Source organism: Monodelphis domestica, chromosome 2 (genome assembly GCF_027887165.1).
Source record: "Monodelphis domestica isolate mMonDom1 chromosome 2, mMonDom1.pri, whole genome shotgun sequence".
Lineage (NCBI taxonomy): Eukaryota > Metazoa > Chordata > Mammalia > Didelphimorphia > Didelphidae > Monodelphis > Monodelphis domestica.
Genome location: NC_077228.1, coordinates 446,839,636 through 446,856,779, shown reverse-complemented (window position 1 = coordinate 446,856,779; position 17,144 = coordinate 446,839,636). Strand labels below are relative to the sequence as shown.

Here is a 17,144-nt window from a genome sequence, read left to right as displayed (position 1 = left end):
GGGAGATAAGTTGAGTGAGAGGGAAGGAAGATTGGTAACAGATTTCAGAATATCTTGAATGCCAAACAAAGGAGTATATACTGTACCTTTAGACAAAAGGGCATGGAGATTACAAACAAAAATGATCCAAGTTCAGTGGCATTCTAGGTCTTTTAAACTTCCAAGACATGAAATTCAAGAACAAGACATTGTACTGAAATTTTTCCACTAATCAAATTTACTTCTCTCTTCATAATATATCTTATTAATTAGTGCAATACTATGAGTGATTTCTGGAACTTGCTGATGACTAGTTTCTAGTAGAACAGGACCAGAGCATAGTAGCTGTCTCTCCTGGTAATAGGATAGGAGAACAAAAGAAAAGTAACTGGAAGCATCCTGGGTCTAACTAGTCAGCATGATCCACTGCCAATAGCTGGCAGTGGCAGGGCTTTTGTCTCCTGCTAAGCGGATCAGAGATGGAGGGAGTCTTTTCTGAATGAGTCTTCCTGTTACAGGGACAGGGAACCTCCTATTTGAGTACAGAGAGATGAAATCTATCTATTGAACAGCTCTCCTGCCACAGATTATAGGTATCTAAATGCCAGTTATAGAAATTATGTGACTGGCACACTGGAATAGCAATTAAATTGGCATTTTCCTAGTTAAAAAAGAAAATTTTGCCCTTGTTATTAATAATGGCATTGGGCTAAATATAAGAGAAGCCTGGATTTATACCAAAAGTAAAATATAGAAATAGCATTTAGCTGGTTAATTTGAACAATGAATATAATCAAAGTGGGATTAGGGGAAAGGGATGTGGGGAACCCCATTAGTGATTTAATTTATAGAGGGAAATGCCAATGATGAAACTCACTCTACCAATGTAGAACAGTGCTTACTTTGATATACTCTGAGTCATCTAGGGCATTGAAGGCAGATGGCTTCCCCAAGATGACATAGCTGGGATGTATCAGAGCCCAATTTTGACCCCAGATATTTCAGACTCCAAAGCTGATTTTTTATCCTTGTTCAACATTGCCTCTCATACCAAGATGGAAAATAGACCCAAAAAATCCATGATAGCCTTCGTAGAGTTTGTACAAGGTGACCAGATGTCCCCAATTTTCTGGAACAATCCTAAATTCACTCTCCTATCCCAGCTACCCGGCTGTCACAGCTCCCAGTCAGGATTAAATTTTTGCTGTTGCCAAAACCATTCAATTAGACTATGAAGTTTGAACTTTGTTTGGTAGACAGTGGGGGGACATGACGAAAGTAGTACTTTAGGAAGATTAATTTGGCAATAGTGTTCAGGATGCATTGGAGCAGAGAGAAAAGAGACACTAAGAACAACTAAGTCATTATAGCAGTATAGTTGTATAACTAGGAGAACTAAGTTAGTCAAAATAGGAATGGAAAGGAAGGGTCGAAGTTAAGGAAGAACTAACAAGACTTGGCAAATTATTGCATTGAGTCCATATTGAGTGAATTGCTCAGTTTTGCAGGAGTACCTATGTGTTATGGACTGTATAGAGTGAAGGTATCAGAGGAATCTGTGAAGCTGATCTCTTATCTCAGAGAGAAAAGACTAGACTATTCTCTAAAAGTAGCAGGATTCCTAATGGATTTTTTTTCAACATGCTTCATACCTTATAATTAGTGAGTAAAACAAATAATTTTGAAAGGTCTGGCAATGGTTTGGAATGCTTAGAAATGGACTTCAAGGGTTATCTAGTCTAATTTTTACTCAAATTATGAATCGTACCTTTAAAGCTGAAAGTTCATCAGAGGCCATCAAGTCCATTCCCCTTATTTTTAGGGTGAGGATAATCATTAAGAATTGTTAATAAGAATAATTATATAATAAAGCATTTGTCTAATGCTTTGAGATTTACAAAGACCTTTACAAAGATAATTTCATTTTATTTTCAAAAATACCATGGGAGGCAGGTTCTATTATAATCCTTTTCATAGATGAGGAAATTGAAACAGATAAAAGTTAAGTGACTTTCCTTGGGTCACACAGCTAATAAGTGTCAGAGATCAGATTTGAGTTCAGGTCTTCTTGAGTCCTGGTTGACTACTCTGATCATTGTACTATCTGAGGTCTGGTGACAGACTTTTCTAAGACCACTTAGGCAATAAGCATCACAGGTAAGATTTGAACCTATATCTTATGATTCAAGGGTCAGAGATCCTTCCATGTGCCAAGTCCTCCTGAATTTTGTGAAAGAAAAGAGGTATGACCATACAGAACAGTTCAAGATCATTTTTGGAGGATTTTAATTTAAGCTATAATTTAAGTTCCATATTTCTTTTTTTTTAAACATTCCAAAATGTTCTCCATAGTCCTCTCTTTTTTATTTTACTTCTCACTTTTCCATTCACTTTTCTTCTTTATCTGACAATTTCCTTTATATTTCTCTAGTCTTTTATGAACATTGCAAAATAATGATAATAACCCCAACATATCATATATAGATCAAGAAGAAGAGGCAAATGCAAAGCAAGAGAATGCCATTCAGGATTGCAGGCAATAGACAATGGGGTCTTTATATGTTCTGAGTCCACAACTTAGGAGTTTAAAATAAGAAAACCCTGAAATGTGAGGTGTTATGCTCTGGCAGTACCACAAGTTGGGTTCCTATCATCTCTAGAGGACATTAATAGGTCCTTCTAGAGGGAAGGAACCTCCTATACTATCACCACTATACTACCTACCTGAAAAAGTCCATTTTCTTTTCAGATAGCTCTATAATTGTTAAAAAGGTTGTTTCCTATGTTGTATCAAAAGCTACCTCCCCATAACGTCCAACTTGATAGTGCTTCTACAATCAAGGACCAATAGGACATTTCCAAATCTTCTTCCATGTGACAGCCCTTCAAAAATTTAAATAACGTGAACTTTCATCTCCCCATACCTTTACCACAACCCTATGTTTTCTCTCCTTCAGGCTAAATATTTCTAGTTCATTCAACTTGTTTTGTGTGGGCATTCCAGCTTTGAGGATATCACATGAGTGTTATAGTTCAGTTGTTTGTCATGTCTGATTCTGTAATTACTTTAGGAGTTTTCTTGACAAAAATACTAGAGTGGTTTTACTCTGGTTTCATTTTATAATTAAGGAAACTGAGGTAAAATTACCCAGCATCACACAGCTAATCAGTATTTGAACACAGTTTTGAACCCATATCACATAGATAATCAGAGGTAATAACAATGACTAACAAACATCCAAACTAGCTTAGAGATATTTTACCTTAAGCTATTAAGTCTTCAATAGGAAGGCTTACTCCTGGGATCTTCAAAAGACCCAAGTATGCAGTATTGTAAAATGGAAGGATGAGATGCAGCTAAAGCAGGCTTCAGTGGAAAAAATCATGTCCTTAATATCCATTATCAAAATAGAAAAGGAGAGGTTTAATAAACAGAATTCATATTTGAAGAATTAGAAAGTCAATAAATAAACAAATCTAAAGTAAGCACAAAAGAGGAGATATTAAAATAAGTGGTAAAATAGATGTAATCAGGAAAAGAAATATATAAAGGACAAGTAAAACTAAAAGCTAATTCTTTGAAAAAACTAATGAAATCATTACACCTTTAGTCCAGGATGGCAAACCTATGACACACGTAGCCATTTTTTATGGCATGTGGCCACATGTAGGCTCAGTGTGCCTTGGGGCCCAGGAACCACCCAGGGAGCCTTGTGCCATGGCCATGCCACATCCCTGCCTGGGGGGAGGGGTGAAGAGTGCTATGCACTGGCCTCAGGGGCGGGGCAATTGCTAGGCAGCAGGGCCAGGCAGCTGGGGCATGAGGGGCTCCCACAGGGGCGGGGTGGAGGACCGTGCACTGTCAGGCAGGTTGGTGGGCCACAGCCAGCTGGCTGGGGAGGGGCAGAGTGGGGCCAGGCCAGAGGAAGCCTGAGTAGGGCTCTAGCCCACATACAAGGGAGAAGTGCCTGAAACCAATTACCAGATACTTTTAGCACCCTGAAAAATATAGCAATGACTTTACTCACAATTTTTCCCTCTACATGCTTTTGTGAGACCTTATTCTCAGCGTTAAATAATATCAAAACCAACAAAAGAAACAGATTGACAGATGAAGTGAGTAGTGCTTGCTTGGGCTTGAAATGTACAAAATAACAAGCTTCAATTGAAAATTTAATCAATGAAATTCAGCAACAAAAAAGTCATTAATATTCAGGTTAGTTAAAGAATTCCCCCTCCCTCTCACTTATCTTAGTTCACAGCATCCTACAAAAGTTTAATAATATCAAGACCAACAAAAGAAACCGACTGACAAATAAACAAAGAAGTCACTAAGCGGGTAAGTTAAATAATTAATTTTTGGTTTATTAAATGCAGTTATATAACACACAATTATACATTTTTGTTATTTAAACTATAATTATAGCAAAATTATGATTTTTTTTTTCTCGAAGTGACACACTACCCGAGTTACACTCAGTTTTTTGGCAAATTTTGACACACCAAGCTTAAAAGGTTGCCCATCACTGTCTTTAGTCAATCCTATTAAAAAGAACTATGCCCAAAGGGCACTAAAAGACTGCCTACCCTTTGAACTAGCCATAGCACTGCTGGGTTTATACCCCAAAGAGATAATAAGGTAAAAGACTTGTACAAGAATATTCATAGTTGCGCTCTTTGTGTTGGCAAAAATTGGAAAATGAGGGGATGCCCTCTGATTGGGGAATGGCTGAACAAATTGTGGTATCTGTTGGTGCTGTAATACTATTGTGCTCAAAGAAACAATGAACTGGAGGAATTCCATGTGAACTGGAATGACCTCCAGGAATTGATGCAGAGTGAAAGGAGCAGAACCAGGAGAACATAGGTATAAACATAAAGAAATCTTTTTAACATTAAAAATACCCATCTAAACAGAAAATAAACATCAAGTAAAAAGGGATATACTAGAAGCTTTCTCAATAAATATGGAAGTGAAGCAAGGAAGCTCTCTGTACCACTATGAATTTATATAGTTCTAGAAATGCTAGCGATGTAAATATGACAAGATAAAGAAATGAAGGCAGAAAGATACCCAAAAGAGAAACAAAACTACCCCTTTTTTGGTGATGACATAATTATTTAGAATATCCTGGGGATCACCAAATAGAAAATTCAAGACTTAACAGAGTCAAACACAGGTGGCAAAATAAACCCTTAAAAATCAACTGCATGCTTATATAATAATAACAAAATCCAAGAAGGCAATAATATATGGGTAAATCCCATTTCAAGTAACTGGAAAATACATTAAAAACACCAAAGGATTCTTCAAGCAATGCACACAAAATATGTGTATAGATTCAATTGCAAAGTGTTCTGTAAAGCAATAAAGAACAACTTACATAGCTGGAGGAATATTCAGTACTTGACTAAGCCATGCCAAATAATAAAAACGATAATAATAACAAAGTTAGTATACATTTTAATGCCATACCAATCAAATTATCAAAGGGGCACTTTATAGATTTCAATAAAATACTAATGAAATTTATTTGTAAAAATAAAAGGTCTAAATATCAAAGAAACTAATGAAAAAAGGTAGACACAAAGAGGGAATAGCACTTTCATATCTCCTATTATATTATAAAACAACTGTCATTAAAATGATCTGGAATTGTTTTAAAAATAGAGAGATAGATCAATGGAACAAACAAGACAAGGGAGAATCAGAGACAATGAATCTTAATAATCCAATGTTCAAGAAACTGGAAAATATAAATTACATAAGAAAGGACACTCTATTTGATTATTAGGAAAACTTGAAAGCAGATTGGCAGAAATTAGACTTGCATTTGAATTGATAATAGTTTATGAAATTATTGATTGAAGACAGGCACATCTAGTTCTTTGGGAACTGACTGGGAAAGAAATAGGGTGACAATCACTCTTTAGTTAAACACAAAGGGTTGAGGGAAAGCAGCACAGGAAATAAAGAGACAAGCAGTGAAAATGGGGAAAGATACAGAGACAGACAGTGGCGTGGGAACTGGAATGTTGAAGAAAGGTTTGAGAAAGAGGATAGATTAGAGATGAGAGCACTAGACAGAATAGACCCAAAGGAGATGGGATTCATCACTTATTACCATGATGTTAATTTTGGTTAATATATGACACCATTTGTAAATTATACTTCTTTGATCTTTGGGACAGTTTATATATGATATTCAGATTTCCTCTTGCAATCTTATTTTCTGCTATTGACCCTTTATACTGGCTACTTATAAACCTACTATACTGATTTTAAAAGTTGCAGGAAATGGTCAGAGGGACCAGATCAAGATACAATTTTAACACACACTAACACTCTTAAATAAATCCCACTGTGCATCATAAATGTATATGTGACCTCAATATTAAGACAATGCTTAAAAAAAAAAGATTTATACAAAGAGATCAAATGTAGCTAAAATGAAAAATAAAACTGGGGAAAAGATTTGCTACAAGTTTCTTCAATAAAGGTCTCATATCCAAGATATATAAGTAATTGGTTCAAATTTCTAAAAGTAAAAGCCATTTCCTAGTAGATAAATGGACAAAGCATAGAAACAATATTCAAAGTAGGAAATCCAAGCTACCAAGATCCATATGGGAAAATTATTAAAATCACTAGTAATTAGAGAAATGCATATTAAAGCAAATCTAAGGTTCTACTTTCTGTTCTTCAGATTGGCAAAGATGACAAAAGAAGGTATGACAATTGTTGGAAAGACTGCAGGAAAAATATATGCACTAAAGCTCTATTAATTAATAGGTCTAGCCATTCTAAAAAATACAATTTTCTTGGAACTATACCCCAAAAGTTACTAAATTATGAATATCTTTGGGCACAGCTATACCACTACTAGTCCTATATCTGAAAAAAAATCAAAGAAAGAGGAAAAGGACTTCTATATGTGAAAATATTTATGAGATCATTTCATTGAAGCCCAAAACTAGAAACTAAGAGAGTCCTCATACTTTTGTTGTTCAATCATTTAATCACATCTGACCTCCTTTGGGTTTTTATTGACAAAGATACTGAAGTGGTTTGCTATTTTTTTCTCCAGCTCATTTGACAGATGAGGAACTGAGGCAAACAAGGATAAGTGATTTGCCTAGAGTCACACAATTAATAAGTGTCTGAGATCAGATTTGAACTCAGGATGTTGAATCTTTCTGACTTCATGCCAAAGCATTATAGCCACTATGCCACCTAGCTGTTCCTCTCCACATACTAGGGAATGGTTAAACAAATTATGGCATATGAATGTAATGGAATATTATTAGGCCCTAAGAAATGATGAAATGAAGAATTTCAGGGGAAAATGAGATAACTTCTATGAATTGACACAAAGTAATGTGAGCAGAACCAGGTGGACAACTTGTACGATGACAATATTAAAAAGAAAATTAACACTGAAATACTCTAAAACCACTCATTTCAATGATAAAACACAGTCCTAGAAGAATGAACACAGAACGCATCACTAGCCTCTGAACCCAGAGGTGATGGACTTAATATGTAGAATGAGACATATTTTCGGAAATAGTTTGGGAATTTGTTTTTCTGGACCATGATTTTTATTATAAGGATTTTATTTTCCATTTTCTTACCATTCAACTGAGGTGGGGGTGGTAGGAGACATATAATAAATTATTATAATAATACTCCTTTTAAACGCATAAAATCAAGAAATAAAATGTCAAAGATGAAGGAAAGCAAGTAGACCAATGTTGCCAGATAATAAAATGTATTGACGGTAATGAAGAGTAAGTACACTGGAAGGAAGGAAGGAAACAGGAAAGATTTAGGCTATGAGGAATCTTTAAAAATCAAAGATTTTTTTTTTATCTGATCATGGAATTAATAAGGATTCATTAGAGTTTATTGAGTTTAGGGGTAGAGGGCTATTGGGAGAGGGAATACTCATATTTGTACTTTAAGAAACTCACTTTTAGGGGGCAAATGGGTAGTTCAGTGGATTGAGAGCCATGGCCAGAGATGGGAGGTTCTGGGTTCAAATCTATCCTCAGACACTTCCTAGCTGGATGACCCTGGACAATTCTAATATGGAAGGTTAGTGTTTTAAAAGGAAAAAAAAGAAACTCACTTTTACAGGGGAGTGGAAGATAGTTGGAGTAGGGAGAGGCTTGAAGCAGGGAGACCAGCCAGAAGGCAATTTCAATAGTCTAGGCATGAGGTTGCATCAGTGGAGCAGCTATGTGAGTAGCAGTAAGGGAACATATGTGAGAATGTTGTGAAGGTATGAAGGTAGTAACATAAGATTTTGCAACAAATTGGATATATAGAGTGAATGGGAATAGGGAGTTGAGAATGATACTAAGGTTGCCAACTGAATGACCTAAGGGATGGTGACAGCTTTAAACCTACTAGGAACATTGGGAAGAAGGGAAATCTTCAGGAGGAAGATAATGTATTTGGCTTTGGGCAGGTTGGGTTTGAAATATCTATGAGATAGTTCTTTAACCACCTCAAGTATTTATGTTGTATTGGGAGATCAAGGATATTTCATTAGACTTATTTTTGTAAGTAATCTTATACAGTACACCTTTTGTAGTTGGAATATAAATACATTTGGGGAAGAGAAATTGTCTCCTATTTAGTGTCACTAACTTAGGAGGGAGAGGAAAATACCTTAAAGGTATGGAAATAGTATAGTGTCCTAATATAAAATGATTGACCACATTGCTTTTTTCCCCTTAACTACTCCTACTGCCTAGTATGGGGGAACATAAAAATCCATTTATGTATGTCTGGTTTTTTTCCTTTCTCTTTTTGTCTGTTTTTTTTTTACACAAAACACTTTGTTACAAAAAAAAAATAAAAAATACAAAAATATAAATATCTATGGGACATCCAGTTGAAGATGTTCAATGGAATTGGTGATTCAAGATTGTAACAAAGAAGAACTATGGCTGTATATATAGATCTTGGAATTATGTGAATAAATATGATAACTGAACCCAGATGAGTTAAATAAATTCAGGGACATAGTATAAAAGGAGAAGAGAAGATGGCTAAGGACAAAGCCTTGAGGAATACCAGCAAATAGTGGGCTTGAATTGAAGATCCAGCAAAAAAGACTGGGAAGTAAGCAGACATAAACCAAGAAAGTGTCATAAAAGCCATGAAAAAAAGAAGACATCCAAGAAAATGGGAACTCTATAGTATCAAAGGCTACCGAGAAGTAAGAAGGATAAAAATTGAGAAAAAGTTATCAGGTTAGTAACATGTCTATTTTTTTAAGTAAGACTCCTACATATCAGATGGTCATCAGGATTTAAGAGCCTGAGTTCCTGAACAGTCTTTTTAGTACCATGAATGGGCTCTGAAACAATTTAGCCTTGGCCCATATTCAAGACTCTCCATCTTAAATATAAAGACTCTCCACTCTTAAATATAAAGGCACCTATTGTCTGAGAGGAGGAAAGGGGATTATGATTGGTCAGATATGCCATCACGAACATTGAGAAGTGGCAATTATCTCAAGATGAGCAGTCAACTTAGCTTAGATACTAATAAATATCCAAGAATAGCCTTAATAGAAACTGCTATCTTTGAATAAGGATGGTGAACACAAAACCTTGTTATAGACATTTTAAAAAAAGATAAAACTCAAACCTATAAGTAGCAAGTTTATGAGGTTATAAACTTCATGATTCAAAGAAAATGATTAACTCTTAACATGTAAGCAATAAGTATTAAAATTTTAAAATACTTAAGTCAGAAGTTTCTACTGCTTAGGAAACATATCTCCAAGTATTACGGTAGTAATTGCAATTTCAAAATATAATCTGTAATGATAATAATAGCCAGGGTATGCTGGTAAATATTTAGCAACATTTTCTATGTCACTTTTTTAAATCTAGAGACCATCAAAATAATTATAAATCAAGTCCCAATTTGAAGCTTTTGCCAATTTCTGAGTTATAAGTGTTCAAGATGAAAATTTAACAGTCATCTCTAGTTAGCCCCAGCAAACCCCTGAGGGTAACCACAATAAGAAAAATAGCTTACTCCAGCATTTAACCTAACATCTACTTGTAAAAATTCAAAAATGAGTAGCACACCAAACCAAGAGGTAAGGCAAAGGGAAAAAAAAAGGTGGGGGGGGAGACATTGGTAAATGAAAAAAGGCCATGAAGGACATCACTGTAAGGAAAAATCTTTGTAAAAGTTTAAGTGCCCTGTTTTGTCTTATTTTTTTAAACCCTTATTTCAGGCTTAGAATCAATACTCTGTATTGGTATTGGTTCTAAGACAGAAGAGTTATAAGGGCTGGGCAATGGGAGTTAAATGACTTGCCCAGGATCACACAGCTGTCTGATGTCAAATTTGAACCTAGGACCTATCATATCTGGGCATGGCTCTCAATCCACTGAGCCACCTAGCTGCCTCTTAAGTGCCCTGTTAATGTCATTTACGTGTTATTGTTTTAATACTGGCTATAAAACCCTGGATTGAAACCCCAGTGCTGGCATTCATTTGGCATGAGATTAAAGAAAAGTCATTAAAATTTTTTGAACCTCAATTTCTCATCTGTAAAATGGAAATGATACTTATATCACTTATTTCTGAGGACTGTTATGAGAAAGGTGCTTTGTAAACTACAAAGCACTTCATGAGTAAGACCATTATCACTAAATATAGATCAATGACTAATTAAGCCCCTGTTAGAAAAGAAAGTATAATTACCACATAATTATATCAGGAACCCAAATTTCTGTCTCATTTCTATTGTTTTATTTTATTTTTCCTAAACTAGTTTGAGTTTGCCTTAGACAGGATTTTAGTGTTCAATTCATGAAAAATCTGATCTTTTATTGGTCAAATATATCTATTGCTTCTTGCAGGGGTATAAACCCCCCCAAAAGTAGAAAAGATGCAAAAATTCATTAGCATACATTTCTCTTTGTGTCATTTACATAGTACAAATTCAACCATCCATCTTTTCATATTAATTTTGTTGGGTTTTGGTCATTTTTAAGTTGGTCTGATTCTTCCTCCCCTTGTTTGGGGTTTTCTTGGCAAAGATACTACAGTGATTTGCCATTTCCTTTTTCAGTTCATTTCACTGATGAAGAACTGAGTCAAATAGAGTTAAGTGTCTTGCCCAGGGTCACACAAACAGTGTCTGAGGTCAGTTTTAAATTCATGAAGATGATTTGTGATTCCTCATTCCCAATTCCAAGACTCTGCCAACTGCATGCCTCCATCTTAATTAAATGAGGCTTTACCTTTGGAAGAAATTATTAGGGGAAGGAATTAATATCTAGTATATACATTGTCTTAATGGTCTTTTACAAAGATCTTCTTAGATTTTTATCATCTCTCTTTCATCAGAATGTCCATATAATATTGTCATTATTCTCTAGTCTTTGCTGTAAATTGCAAAACTCAGTGAGTAATTTTCCTGGATAAAAATAAGTCAAATTTTTTCTGGATTTATACTTTTCTGCAATTTCTACATGTATATTGATGGTTATAGTTTAGTGGTTTGCTTTTAAAAAAAAACTGGTAGATCAGGGATGAGCCTGCTGTAAATATCTATTTCAGCCTAAGTGGAAGGCTGTGATATTATATGTCATTTTCTCCTCTATACAGAGGGAGGCTACATTAGTCTTTCCAAAAAAAAAAAGGGTACCACATCTTTGAGACAAATTTTGCTGCACTCTGAATGATATGTGTGCTTTTTATGTTTATGAAACTACCATCCAGCGAAAAATAGCAGCCTAATATTTTGACATGAAGGTCATTTGAAAGTTTTACTGCCTGCAAGCCTGATCCATTTTGTTGACAAAGGGCTCTCTCAGGGCTCTTTAAGATGCCCCAGCCTGCTCAACTTTCCCTCTGTCTGGCATTTCTGTCCCACTCCCTGCTCACCCCCTCCCACCAGACTAATTATCAGCTCATTAAGGCTGTCCTAATGAATTATGTTACAGCATTAAGAAAGGGCTCAGAATAAATGCCCATGTAAGTAAAGAGGGGGAAGGAAGCTACAAGGGAGGGAGGGAGGGAGGGAGGGAAGAAACGAAAGAGGAAGAGAGAGAGAGAGAGAGAGAGAGAGAGAGAGAGAGAGAGAGAGAGAGAGAGAGAGAGAGAGAGAGAGAGAGAGAGAGAGAGAGAGATTACTACTTCTGTCAACACCAGCAGCTGAAGCTAACTTGATCTGACCAGTCTCAACTCACATGCCTCCCCCTCCAAAAAAAATCATAAATATTTCAGCCAAAATGAATTTTAGATTGATATAAACATGCTCTGGGGAGGAATTGGCTTCCTAATGTTCCTTGGCTTCACAGACATAGAAATTCTCCCAGAGGTTATGCCTTATGTGTATTTGATCATGTGCAGTGAACACTATGTGGGGGAGGAAAAGGAATGAGTAGGGAATGCTGTAGAGTTCTCAGGCAAGCCAAAGGACAAGTTAAATGGATGCAAATGAGGTCAACAAGCATTTACTAAACACCTGCTAAGCACCAGACACCATGCTAAACACTAGAGTCCCCCCCCCAAAAAAAGGTAAAGAACAACCTCTACTCAATTCAGTTTGATAATTCAATAAATTTATTAAATATCGTGCTAATGCCTAGGGATACAAAAAGAGCCAAAAGATATTCTCTGCCCTCAAAGAGATTATGTTATAATGGGAGAGACAATATATAAATACATAATGACAAGTAAGTTATCTATAGGATATATTGAAGATAATCTCAGGGTAGACATATTACCAGAAAAGGTGTAAATGTTATTTTTTGGAGTATGATTTTTGGAGAAATGATTTTTGGAGTAAATGATATTTTAGCTGAGACACGAGGGAAGCCAGAAGTAAGAGATAAAGAGGGAGAGCATTTCAAATATGGGAGCAGTCAGGGGAAATGACCAAAGTTGGGAAATACATTGCAGAGGAGACCATATCATGTTCTCAATGGAGATAGCATGGGACAGAAGGGAAGCAGTTACCCTTATACACACATTGCCTCTCATTTTCCCTATCCTCTTCACCAATATGGTCTCACTTCCATGACATCCTGACCTTGATCACTTTGGGCATTTTTGAAAGCAAGATGAGAACATTTGTTCATACAAACACTTTACATCATATATCACTATATGATGTGGCCTTAATATTAAAGAGTATTAAATAATATTAGTAGATTTATCCAGCCATCATAAGTATATTAACTATGGATAGTGCAAATAGACAATGACATGGGTCTAAAATTAAACAAAAGGGAGAATTAGTCTCTAGCAAATTTAAAAATCATTGCTGCCTTAGAAAAGGTAGTATTTAATAAAAATTAAAAAATAAAAATGTCTCAAGCATCCCTGCCCCCCCCCATCTTGTTAACAATAGTAAATGATCAGGGTTGTTTTTTTTTTTTAAGCTACATCAGATTACATAGCAAACTTAAAATGGAAATTGATGAAGATGGAGACAAGATATTAAATTAGAAAGACAAAATATACTGGTAAAGGCCTTGTGGGATTTTTTTTCTGCTCCTCATTCAGAACTTTGTCTTATAGGAGGATTTTATTTTGGGATTTCATCCATAGCCCCTAACTCCAAACTTCTGCCTACTAAAAGAGCCTCCCAAAATAAATCAAGCTGGTGAAAGCACAAGATAAGCATTTGACAAAAGTTGAGTTGTTGGGGGTAGGAGGGGGGGGATAAGGTTTGCTTATAATTATAGTAATGTTAGCTTTTCTTTATATAGCATCTTTCCCTCCAAAGCACCCTCCAGCTGAGCAATCCATGCACAGAGACCACTTTCTCCTCTAATGAGAGGCAATCACCTCAGGGTTGGAAGTACAGAGCTAATTAATTATCATATTTGGCAAAGGATCCTTTGTAGCTAGCTAAGCAGATGATAGGGTTGATGAACAGGACTCTGTCTATCTGAGTATTTTTAAAAACTTTTTTTTTTTTTAAATGAAGCTTCCCCTAGACTACACAATAGGAAAACTCTATTGTCAGGGAAAAATGAACAAGTTCACCAGCAAGGCCCATTTTAATGGATTCATTACCTCTAAGCAAGTGTACATCTATGCAGAGCTCTGAGTTGACATTTCCATGCAAACCTCAAAACCTTTTAAACAGCAAAGGTAATTTTAATCATGTCTCTAAATAAGAAGCCATGGACAACCAAGGACCTTTGCAGATTAAGGACTGTCAATAACTTGCTACCTTCTTACAAATCCTTAGCTCCCTGGATTCATCCTGTGCTTTCAAATGGAGAGATTTTTTTTTTTAATCATCCACAGGTCATTGTATAATCTGCATTTTTCTTATTTAACAGTTTACAAAAAGTCTATATGACTTGTGAACTTGTAGGAAACAACTCAAGAGTTTCTTTAGAAACAAATGATAATTTCTAGTAGAATATCTAAAGCCACAAGTCAAGGTGACTTTAAATAAGGGCAGGAAAAAGAGGAGCACATAGGGATGTTCTTTATGGTGATGGGGACCAGATTAATTTACATCTAGATATAAACAGAGCCCCAAAAAGGGTGTCAAGTGAATTTCCTTTCCTAGAAATCTCTCCAAATGGACAGATATCTGTCTGCCTAAAATGGTTAGATATAGTCCTGCCTAGAGGAAGAGAAGTAAACTAGATGACCAGGGGAAAACTCCATTTAGGCCCTGTTAGTCTAAATTCAAAGGTATGGACATGAAATGTATGTGTGTGTACATATCTAACATATAAAAGTCTGAAAGGCATTTTTTCTTATATTAAGAAAAAAGTTCTAAGCACCAAGCAGCAGATTAGTTTTATCAGTCCTCTGCAGTAAACCAGAATTGAAGGAGGATGGGGAAGGCCTCAAGGCAATTTTTGCCAAAGGGACAGGCAACAAAAGAGGCAGAGGAACAAACATATACCTTTAAAAGAAAAGGATATAAAGATGAGATTTGCTCTCTTTCTAGCCCTTTCCAATTTTCCTATTTGCCTGTGGTGCGCATCTCATTGGTTAAGGAGCTGCTAGGAGGGATTTTTGTTTTGTTAAGAGTGAAGCAGAAGAGAAAGTAAGGAGGTGGGGGGACAGTGATCAGACAGACAGAGAAACATAAAGATAGAAAGAGCAACAGAGGCACAGACAGAAAGACAATGAAGGAGAGATAGATGGAGAGAGGCAGACAGACAAAAATATAGCCAGACACAGAAAGAGGATCAATAGAGACAGAGGAGATTGAAAGGGAAAAAGTCAGAGGTAAAGACAGACAAAGCTGGATAGAAACAGAGAGAAGAGAAGGAAAGATGATGGAGAGGAAGAAAAACAGACCGGGGGGGGGGGGGGGTCATTGCAAAGGAAAGAGAAGAGAAAAGAGGGAAAGGAGAGAGAAGGAGCGGGAGAAAGAAAGAAAGAGAAAGGACAGGGAGGGGGAAAGGAAGAGGAAGAAGGAGGAAGAGGGAGAAAGAGAGAAGGGGAGAAAGGGAGAGACAAATAGGGGAGAGAGAGAGAGAGAGAGAGAGAGAGAGAGAGAGAGAGAGAGAGAGAGAGAGAGAGAGAGAGAGAGAGAGAGAGGAAGGGAGGGAGGGAGGGAGGGAGGAAGGGAGGGAGGGAGGGAGGGAGGGAGAGAGGATACATAAGGTTCGAGGGTGAAGTGAAGTCTCTGGCGATGTTCCCTGGGCCCCGCTGCCTGACTTCCTGCCTCCCACTCTAGGCTTTCCACGGAGTGACAGAAGCCTCGGTCGAGCTCCTGCCTGGAGGCTGCTCCGGTGAGTCGACGGGTGCACAATCTCACGGGGCCATCAGCACGTTCCCGCTGCCTATCAGCAGTGCCTGGCAGCTGGGGAGATACATTTAGATAAAGCCGCCCGCAATTGCTGATAACAAGCCCCTCAAATGTCAGGCAGCACAAAGGACAGCATTGATTGCTGCCGCACAGCCCGCCTTTCCCTTTCTCTGGCACGAGGGTTTTTTTTTCTCCCTCTCTCTCTTTTTTTCTTTTTAATATAGCAAAGCCTCTGACTGGGATAATCTGCCTGTAGAAAAGGCCATTGTGCTGGCTACACGTATTGTGTTATTTGCTAAATGGAATTTATCAACATTTCTCCAATTCCCTTTACCTTCCCCTGCAGCTTCCTCCTCCCCCATATCCCTTTTTGCCCCCCAAATCGATTCTTGATTGTTCCCTTTAGCACTTTCCTTTACTAAGTCACAGTTTAGAGCAAGGATGCTGTCAGGTGAGGAACTTGCAGCAGAGGAGAGCATTCCCCTTTCCCTGCCGTCCCAAAAATGATGAGTGTTAGATGAATAAGCACAAAGAATATAGTGTGAGGGGAGATGACAAAAACAAAGATAATTTTTAAAAGGAAAGAGACAGAGAGAGAGACAGAGAGAGAGACAGAGAGAGAGAGTGAGAGAGAGAGAGTGAGAGACAAAGTGACAGAGAGACAGAGACAGAGACAGAGAAAGACAGACAGACAGACAGAGAGATGTCAAATAGTCAACATTTTTTAAGTGCCTATTACATGCCACTATTGTGTTCACATCAGCCCCGTATCAAGGGTCAGAGAGATGCTTAATGTAAATAAACAGGTGATCATTTCCAATGGTGTGCAAAATCTGGTTTATTCACATGTTGCTATTTCTTAAGTTGCTTTCAAGAGACATGAAAGGGAACTGCCATTGGTTAAATGACAATAACAGGACTTCTAATCCTCTCCCAAAGGCTAATGTTTGGAATTTGATTGTCAAAACTTCAGATTTTGCTTAAGACTTCTGGACCTGATTCAAATGAAAAAATCCTATAAGGAAGGCTAATAAATTGCTGTTATCATTCATATCTTAGCATAAACAAAGCATTATATGAGCAAATGTTTGTTTATGTGTATGTAAGCAGAAAGAAAAAGACAAACGGCGACTGAGAGAAACAAAGGCTGGGAAAAAGAGAGGAAAACACAGAAAGAGAATATACTATGCTAAGGAAAAGCTGATTCCCCAATAGATGAAAAGGGAAAGATGGGGCCAGGAGAGCCAACAAAAGACCATCAATCAACAAACTAGCATTTATTGCATTTTCTAAGTACAAGGCACTTGTCCTAGGTACCAGGGTATTGAAACAAAATAACAGCAGTCTTGTCCTAAAGTACATCCTATTGGAGTAGACAATATGAATATT

General features: G+C 36.9%; 1 long non-coding RNA gene across 1 annotated transcript in view; it reads left to right on the top strand.

Annotated features, from left to right (window-relative positions):
- Window positions 1–15,612: 15,612 nt before the first annotated feature.
- Window positions 15,613–17,144, top strand: part of LOC130457485 (uncharacterized) — a 47,634-nt gene continuing 46,102 nt past the window's right edge. Inside the window, exon 1 of the long non-coding RNA XR_008916718.1 lies at window positions 15,613–15,738. This is a non-coding gene — a long non-coding RNA (uncharacterized LOC130457485). The remainder of the gene's footprint in view (window positions 15,739–17,144) is intronic.